The 9,920-nt window shown below is 42.4% G+C and overlaps 1 non-coding gene across 1 annotated transcript; it reads right to left on the reverse strand.

Moving 5' to 3' along the window:
* Positions 1–7,762: 7,762 nt before the first annotated feature.
* LOC122905709 lies at positions 7,763–7,869 on the reverse strand. The gene has a single exon (XR_006384402.1). It is a non-coding gene; the product is annotated as a U6 spliceosomal RNA (small nuclear RNA).
* Positions 7,870–9,920: the final 2,051 nt, after the last annotated feature.

Raw genomic sequence — 9,920 nt, forward strand, 5'->3', positions numbered from 1 at the left:
GCATGGAGGGAGTCCAATCATGTGGACATGACATCATTTGAGCCCCTGGATCTCTGTACCTCCTGTTCAATACTGCTGTGCCCTGAAAACTGCTCCAAAAATAAGGTCTATTAAAGCAAACTTTAAATTTTTCCATTATTTTAATATACACAATTTTTATTTCCCTTTTGACCCAGAAGTTGTTTTAGAAGGTCATTATAAAATTTCTAATTGGAAGAATTCTTTATTTAAATCTTTACCATTATCTGTAATTTTATTTTACTGATGACAGACAACATGTTTTTCCAAATATATCGAGATTTAATATGTGGCTTAAAATTAAATAGTTTTCTAAAAATTTCTCATGGACGCTAGAAATAAAGTGATACTTGCTGTTTAAAAGGTAAAAAATTAGGGGCACCTGGATGGCTCTGTGGGTTAAGCCTCTGCCTTCAGCTCAGGTCATGATCTTGGGGTCGGGATCCAGCCCTGCATCAGGCTCTCTGCTCAGCCAGGAGCCTGCTTCCCTCTATCTCTCTGCCTGCCTCTCTGCCTACTTGTGATATCTGTCTGACAAATAAATAAATAAAATCTTTAAATTTTTTTTAAAAGGTAAAAAATTAAAAACATATCTTTCAAATAATTGTAATTCATTACATTAATAAGATTTCTTGAAATCTTTTGAAACATTTGTTTACTTGCTTAACAAAGGTTCCGTGAAACTTTTATTTCTTCTAGTATCCTGGTTTTGTCATATTTTCTATCTGTATTTTTAATTTAAATTTCCAGACAGATAATAGTTTGCCAATAAATCTTTATGATTGGTTTGTCTTTTTGTGAATTGTACTTTTACAATTTAAAATGATGGCTGTCTCGGGGCGCCTGGGTGGCTCAGTGGTTTAAGCCTCGGTCTTCAGCTCAGGTCATGATCTCAGGGTCCTGGGATCGAGCCCCACATCGGGCTCTCTGCTCAGCAGGGGGCCTGCTTCCCCCTCTCTCTCTGCCTGCCTCTCTGCCTACTTGTGATCTCTCTCTGTCTATCAAATAAATAAATAAAAATCTTTAAAAAAAAAATGATGGCTGTCTCATTTCTACCTGTAACACGAATGATTTTGACCTTAAACTTTTCTATTGCTGTTTGTATTTGTTTGGCATATGCTTAACTTTTGCCTTTGGCTTATTTTATTTACTTGTAGGATATGAATGATTTTGGCTTTTTAAAAATTAACATATAATATATTATTTGCTTCAGGGGTACAGGTCTGTGAATCATCAGTCTTACACAGTTTGCAGCACTCACTGTAGCACATACATACCCTAAGATTCTAATGCTGAAATTATTCCACCTTTAGCTAGGAAAGCCTCTTCAAATGCCCTGTGTCCTTTGACACAATTTCAAGATGATCCAGCTTACGTCGTACATTTCCACATACAGGAATCAGATCTGGAATTGGGGATTTATTTAAGAATGCCTGATTCCCTTACATGGGAAAAAGTATTTAGAGAAAACAATCAAGACAAATCATAATTTTATGACTTCAGATAACTGACCTGCTGCCTGGTGAACCTGCTTTGGTTAGAAATTATGCCTTCCCTAAGATTGCCTATTGAGACACAAATAAATGGTTTGGCTTTATGGAAACAGATTGTGAAAGGCTCGTCCATCGATTTCTCAGGTGTCCAGATTGATTGGATAATTATCTGTTTGTATTGGAGGGAGGAGACAAATTTAGGGACCCCTTCCCCTCTGCCATCTTAAGTCCTCTGACTGTGAAAGCCTCTTGACATTTTTGTGGCAGTGTTTTAGATAAGTAGGTAAAACATTGGAACATTTGATAATAGAAAATAGAAACCAGTGTACAGCTCTATTAAAGAATGTGACATGCCTGTCTTGGGTAGAGACAAAAAGAAGAAACAAACATGGCTGCCACGGAGCCAGCAGGGGCCGCATGGGAGGGATGTGTTTTCTCCCCATGCACCATGCTTGAATTCTATATACTTATGCACGGTGACATGCAGGTCTTTGACCAGGAGACTACGTCTTATTTGTCATTATTCATTTATCAGGCACATATCATGTGATAAATACTTTATTACTAAATAAATTGAGAGATGCTACCAAAGATCCAGTTTTTGGTGGGGGCAGGGAGGAGACCAAAGTGAAATGCATAGTTTGCTCTGTATGTTTTTTTAAACCCCATCCTCTTTGCAGTTTCATGTAGTTAAAATGTGCCTCTTCAAAAAATATTTCCATGTGTGATTTAGGAAAAAAAAAATTCAAAAACAAAGCCTAAGCTCAAGTCATATTTAGTTGCCGGATTAAATATGAAAATCATTAAAAGACAAATTATTTGAGACAATGATGACTCCTCAGGAAATTCGTAACAAATGAAAAGAATAGTAGGGAAAGTACTTTTAATATATTCTCTTTAAAAAAAAAAAAATTCTCCAAGCCTTTGTTCTTAAGGAAGCAAACTGCTGGTTCACTTCCCTGAAGCCACTGATAAAACCATACAAGAACATCAGAGAAAAAAACGGATCCAAGATAGGTGCCATCCCCAAGGGAACAGAATGCTTCTTTGTTTTACATTTCCATTGGAAATCTGGAGATTTTGCATGCAAACATCTTATTTCATGGCGCTGCTTCTCAAATTGAGAGATTAAATCTAGCTCCGCATAAAGGTTTTTCAATAAAGTGGGGTTGCACAGTTTTCTGTTTATGGAAAATTGATGCCTCGTCTGATATGGTTTCAATTGCTAACTTTGGTTTCGCAAAAGCTGGAAGGAATTTCAACCAACCATTATCTAATCAAGAAAATATTTCCTACCTATCTTGTCTTCAACATAACTTGCTGCCAAATGTAGTTTTCACTATTGTAAATCACTATGCATTTCAACGAGCAAAATGGACTCTCTGGTTTTGTTAGAAGAGGTACAAATTATTGAAACCATCCATCATTATCAGTGGGATACCCCCCCATTTTGAGCACATTGCAGAGTGATTATGACATAATTTAATGTTATGTTGGTTATACGACTTCAAGTAGAATTTTCACAATCTTGAAATACAGTTACATATTATCATAATTCCCCTGGACCTCTTGTTGCCACCTCACTCCGGCTGCACAGTCAAGCCTGCACTTGGGGTGTTGATTTCCCTATAAAATTCACGGTGACTTGGGACGCCTGGGTGGCTCAGTTGGTTGGACGACTGCCTCCGGCTCAGGGCGTGATCCTGGAGTCCCGGGATCGAGTCCCACATCGGGCTCCCAGCTCCATGGGGAGTCTGCTTCTCCCTCTGACCTTCTCCTCGCTCATGCTCTCTCTCACTGTCTCTCTCTCTCAAATAAATAAAATAAAATCTTAAAAAAAAAAATTCACGGTGACTTATAATACCAAAATTCCACTTGGTCTAACATAAGGAAGAAGGAAACTAAGTGTGAGTTGTGCAGGTTTTGTGTGGGGGGGTGCTTTTCACAGAAAAAGAAAGTTACCTCAATCTATCCAACGACAAGTTCCCTACGTGCCCAGGGTTTGGGAAAGCATGCCATGTTTATCAGGTGGCTTCTGTCCCCAGAAATGCGGGTACCCCATCTTCCGGTTTCCTGAGGACCACAGTGTGCATCCAGGAAAGAGGGCCTGGCTGAGGAAGACGGTGGCGATGGGCCCTGGAGTGCCCCTGGAATGCAGGTTTGGGGAGCCAAGGTGGATTCTGGAGCTGCCTGGCTCCGGGCCCTGCTTCCGCCCCTCATCAACCTGGGACCAACGTCTACCAGTATTTGTGCCTGTGCTTCTGTCCGGTGGGAAATAGTTTCAAACCAAAGTTTTAGATGAGTAACAGATGGACAGGTTTGGCTCACGTGACAAGTACTATGTACACGACAGCTCTCTGGATTTATTACTGAAGCTTCCTTGAGGACCAGGACTTGCCACCTGCATTGTTCCCTCCTTCCTTCAACACACTCGTGTGTGCGTTTACCGTAGAGATATGTAGTGTGTGCTTTTTAGCTTAAGTGAACACAACGCAGTCTCGGGGGAGGAGGAACTATTTATTTTATTTTTTAAAAGATTTTATTTATTTATTTGACAGAGAGAGACACAGTGAGAGAAGCAACACAGGCAAGGGGAGCAGGAGAAGGAGAAGCAGGCCTCCTGCTGAGCAGGGAGCCTGATGCAGGGCTCAATCCCAGGACCCTGAGATCATGACCTGAGTAGAAGGCAGAGGCTTAATGAGCTGAGCCACCCAGGTGCCCTCATAGAGCCAGTTCTAAGGAGGAATCTGAACCAGGAAAGACAGCATGGCTGCTGCAGGGAGAGCAGAGGTCATGCTTGAGAAAGCCCCAGCCCCGGCTTTGGTGGACCCTCTCTCTGAGGGCCCTGGGGACTTAGTCTGGTCTAGGGGTTCTTTATGACTAGAGGTTGTTCTTATCCCTCTACGCCAGGGCTCAAAGTCAGAGCAGCAGAGTGAGGCAAAGAGAGGCTTTGACCTTGGATTCCTCCCCTGATGTGGGCCAGCCATGGGGCCAGTGTGGTGGGGACAAATGATTCTTGCAAGTAAAGGCCGTATCACCGCAGAGGAACTGGACTTAATCCCATTAAAAAGAATTTTGGGTTTTCTTTCAGAGGTTGGGCACCTTCCCCACACAGCTCCCTCTGGGACTGTGTGGTTCCCAGCCCAAGCCTGACAACTGATTTCCTCAGCATGCCACACACTCCAAACCCCTCCTCTCCTTCCTTCCCTCACCGCACATTCCATCAGTTTAGGGAGATCTGAAAGGTTGTGTGATCCTCACAGGATCGAATTTGCACATTTTCCAAAATGCATTGCGGCCTGTGGGACACACACCCGCTGTGGGAGCAGAGGGAGGGGGCAGGTGAGGGGCAGGTGTGGGTCAGAGATACAATGAGAAGACACTTTTTGTTCCCTTTAAAACACTCCAAATGGGCAGTTGTCTACAACAGTGTATCATGAGCAAAGTGACTCCACACACGATAAGTGGTGGTTCCTCTCAGCAACCACGGAATTCTGCGAACACAGACCCTTGAGAAGCGGCATTGGGCCCCCGGAGGCCTTCAGTTCTAGTGCATGAGGCCATACAGATAACACAGTTTCTTTGGCGCTGTGTGTGTGTGTGTGTGTGTGTGTGTGTCTGAGAGAATGAGAGAGAGATTTGGAGGGACTCTTCAACCTGGCTGCTCTGAAGCCAAAATCCCCTTTGGGAATAGGAATGGTAGAGAATGAGGCTGTTCTGTGACATAAACTAAACATATGTCTGCATATGAAACTGGCCTTCGGTGGCGCCTGGGTGGCTCAGTCGGTTAAGCATCTGTCTTTTTAGCTCAGGTCATGATCCCGGGGTCCAGGGATCGAGCCCCGCCTTGGGCTCCCTGCTCAGCCGGGAGCCTACTTCTCCCTCTCTGCTACTCCCTCTGCTTGTGTGCTCTCTTGCTCTGTCTCCCTCTCTCTGTCAAATAAATAAATAAAATCTTTATAAAGGAAAAGAAAAGGATAGAAAAGAAAAGAAAAAAAGAAAAGAAAAGGGCCTCCGGGAACTGTAGTTCTCAGGCGTTGGGATTGAGCAGTTGTCTGTGGAGCTCAGAGCTGAGACCCTGAAGGCAGGCGGGACATGGAGCTCTGTGATGGGGGAACTGGGGAAGGAGCCGACCCGGAATGAAGTCCCAACCAGCACTCGGTGTGTTGGACCAGTGAAGAGCCAGGAGCCACACACCTGCATTATCTACTAAGCTACCTCAGGGAGTGTCCTGGAGGGAGGGGCTCTCCTCCATGGCTAGTCCTGGGAAGAAGTGAACCAGGTGTGGGCCGGAGTGTCTGAGGGAAGGCACACCTCTTTCCCCGACGCTGCTGTTTCTCTCCACAGCGAGGAAGCCCCATCAGTGTGCCACACGGCCCTGCTCAGGCCACCACCCCTCTGCCCTCAGAGAAGTGACAGCTGACTGTCTCTAGCACAGCTGAGGGGACAGTTCCCAGTCCGTACTCAGTACTGGACACCCGACGGGCTGCAGAGAGAAGCCACGTTATTTTATCTTCCACCAGCTGACGCTTTTGTCTAAGTCCTCAGGTGGCTCAGAGCTTGGGTGGCAAACAGCCGTCTACCCTGTCAGGTGCTCTGAAACCCCAGTGGGGTTTCAGAAATAGGAAATGAGGATTGAAAAGTGAATCACAGAAAAAATGTTCTGGAATTAGATGGCCATGATGTTGCACAACTCTGTGAATATACTTTTTTTTTTTTTAAAAGTACTGAATTGTACAATTTAAGATGGTGAATTTTAAAATAGGTGAAATTTATCTCAATAAAAATAAACACATAAAATTTTAAAGTTTTTACATGTGAATCAAAAATGGGACAGGAGGAGGGGGGTTTCTCTCTCTCTCTAGGAGCTTCATGGAAGTCGGATCTCAGATCTGAGGCACGAAAACCCTTGGAGTTCTCCTCAGCCTGTGGAGCTGGGCCAGGGTACGAAGGGAAGAAACTCCTTGAGGACACCTCCACCAACGGGCTCCTTGCACGTCCATATCCAGCAATTATCATTTGTCAGTCTTTGGGATATTTCCTTTATTTATCCATGAAATTTAATTAACATCTCATAGAACAGTCTAGTCTGGTCAGTGGAGTCAAGTCTGTGCCCACAGTGGAGGCACAGCTGTGAGCAGGGAGCAGCCATCCGGCTGGAGACCTCAAGTAGCTCCTTGTAGAGGAGGAAGCCGTGTCCCAGGGGATGACAGGAACCGTGTGGAAAACGGACGACTGGCTGAGGTGCCGGCACCAACCAGCAGGAGTCCCAGAAACACCTGATGGTGAGAAGCCCCTGGAAGTGCTGAAATATCTGCTCTGTGTCGTCAAAGGGCTCATGGAGCTTTGAGCTGCTTTGGGCAGGAACAGGAACTATTCTCTCGATTTGTTTTTATCCTCTCAGTTTTTAGGCACCTGTTGGTGACTAATGTATACTTATAATTTAAATGTAAATTTAATTCACGGCACACTTACTTTTTTGACGTTTATGCCTTCCCCTAATAATAGAGATTAGGTGGTAACTGATTCGCTATGTTATTAAACAGTCTTCTCTAACAATTTTTTTATTTCTGGAGATTTTTTTATTTGTCAGAGAGAGAGCACACACAAGCAGGGGGAGCAGAAGGCAGAAGGAGGAAAAGGGTCCCCACTGAGCAAGGAGATAGATGTGGAACTGGATTCCCAGACCCTGAGATCATGACACATACTTAACTGACCGAGCCACCCAGGCATCCCTTCTCTAATGTAATTTAAATGCCCATATATTTTGCCATTATGTAGGATTACTATGATTTAGACAATGAATTGAGACACTGAAGAGTGAAATTGAATTCAATATATATATTGAATATTCAATATAATTTTTTAAATTTAGGTTTAATTAGCCAACATATATTCCATCATTAGTTTCAGATACAGTTCAATGATTCATCAGTTGCATATAATACCCGGTGCTCATCACATCACGTGCCCTCCTTAATGTCCATCACCCAGTTACCCCCTACCCCCACCCACCTCCCTTCCAGCAACCCTCAGTTTGTTCCCTAGAGTTAAGAGCCTCTCAGGGTTTGTCTCCTTCTCTGATTTCTTCCCATTCAGTTTTCCCTCCCGTCCCCTAGGATCCTCTGTGCTGTTCCTTATGTACCACGTATCAGTGAGAGCATATGGTAATTGTCTTTCTCTGACTGACTTCTTTTGCTCAGCATAACACCCTGCAGTTCCATCCACATTGGTGTAAATGGTCAGTCTTCAAAAATATGGAACGCTTCACGAATTTGCGTGTCATCCTTATTCAGCGGCCATGCTAATCTTCTCAGTATCATTCCAATTTTAGGATGTGTGCTGTAGAAGTGAGAACAATGTATTGTTTTCATTAACAAATTTTTTAGATATATCTTCAAACAATTCATGATTACTTCTTTAGTTTACTATAAAAGCTTCCCAGTTCCCCTATATGCCTCTTCTTAGAGTTTGCTCTCAGGGGATCTCAAGGTAGAGCAGGGGATGGACGGAGGGAGGCGTGTGTTCCCACTCAGGCCTCCCATTCCCCCATCTGTCTTACACATAATCCCGTATGTTTCCCTTAGTTTGGACTCTGGAATAATAAGCCTCCCTTCTGGTGGTCAAGTAAGTTTCTGGGTTATTTGTTTTTTGGTGTGACAATGGAAGGATTGACTTGGACTCATGAGGTAGTCCCATAGGAGGAATTGCTGGATCCAAGTGAATAAAAATATGAACAGAGAGTATATCATACACACACACACACACAATACACAACACACACACACAATTGTGTGCTGCCTCCATAAAGTTTTCACCATTCTCAGTTTCTATACCCATTTTCTACATCTATTAGTCACAAGATCATTTTTCCAAACTTTTAGATAAAATGTAGTATTCCAAATACTACTATAATTATACTAATATACTAATTAATAATACTAATAATTTGCAATTGTTTATAAGGTAGAATTTTTTCAATGTATATAAGTTATTTGGACTTTTTTCTTCTTTCATGGATTGTCTTTCTTGTATTTTATTTTCCTACTTGCATAATTATGTCTTTCTTATCAATTTCTAAATAATTTCCTCTGATTGGTTTACAAATATTTTTTATTTTTGAATGTTAATATGATAAAATGTAATGATAGTTTTATAATTCCTGTCTTAGTGTGATACTTTAAAAAGTTATCTCTGGGGACACCTGGGTGGCTCAGTGGGTTAAAGCCTCTGCCTTCAGCTCAGGTCATGATCTCAGGGTCCTGGGATCGAGTCCCGCATCGGGCTCTCTGCTCAGCAAGGAGCCTGCCTCCACGTCTCTCTCGGCCCACCTCTCTGCCTACTTGTGATCTCTGTCTGTCAAATAAATAAAATCTTAAAAAAAAAAAAAGTTCTCTCTGTCCAAAGATCATATTTATATTGATCTCTGTTTTCTTTCATATTTTATACATTCATTTTGGCATTTATATCTTTAATTTATGGCTTATAGTCAAGATACAGAATCAATGTGATTTCTGGTCAGAATACAGAAATTAAGTTTTTTGAAAATGCTTCACTAGTTGTCCTAACACCTTGTATTCGTTAAATACATTTTTTCTTCACTTATTTGAAATTCTACACTTACACATTAAATGCTTAAGTATATTTTAATGTTTGGTTTCATTTCTTTGATTTCATATTTTAATATTATGCTATTACTTACCCTTGTATGTATGTTACAGTCTTGGTATGGCACATTTTCCTCTCTGCATTTATTATTTCATACTTATTTTTAACATTTATATGTATTTATTTTTCAAGGTTAGCTTTTTTAAAAAATATTTTATTTATTTATTTGACAGAGAGGGAACACAAGCAGGGGGAGTGGGAGAGGGAGAACCAGACTCCCCCTGAGCAGGGAGCCTGATGCAGGGCTCGGTCCCAGGACCCTGGGATCATGACCTGAACCAAAAGCAGATGCTTAAAGACTGAGCCTCCCAGACACCCCTCAAGGTCAGCTTTAAAACCATGTAATCAACTGGTCTTTCCACACACAGAAAAGTCAGCAGCTTCCTGACCGTTGTCATCATCATTATCATCATCCTGGGGAGCATTTTAGATGTTACGGAATTAAGATGATGAGAAGAGAATTTACAGAGCTGTATTAGTCAGGGTTTTCCAGAAAACAGAACCATAGGATGTGTGTGTGGTGGGGGGGAGGTGCAGACAGAGAAAGACAAGAGAGATTGAGAGAGAGAGATTTTAAGGAACTGGCTCCAGTCACTAGGAGGTTGGCAAGTCTGAAATCTGCAGAACAGATCGGTAGGCTGGAGAGCTAGGGAAGGCTTGATGGTATATTCTCAAACCAAAGGTTTTCTGGAGCAAAGTTCCTTCTCCCTTGGGGGGATCCTCTGTGTTTTCCTCAAGTTT

This window comes from Neovison vison, chromosome 4 (genome assembly GCF_020171115.1).
Source record: "Neovison vison isolate M4711 chromosome 4, ASM_NN_V1, whole genome shotgun sequence".
Classification (NCBI taxonomy): Eukaryota; Metazoa; Chordata; class Mammalia; order Carnivora; family Mustelidae; genus Neogale; species Neogale vison.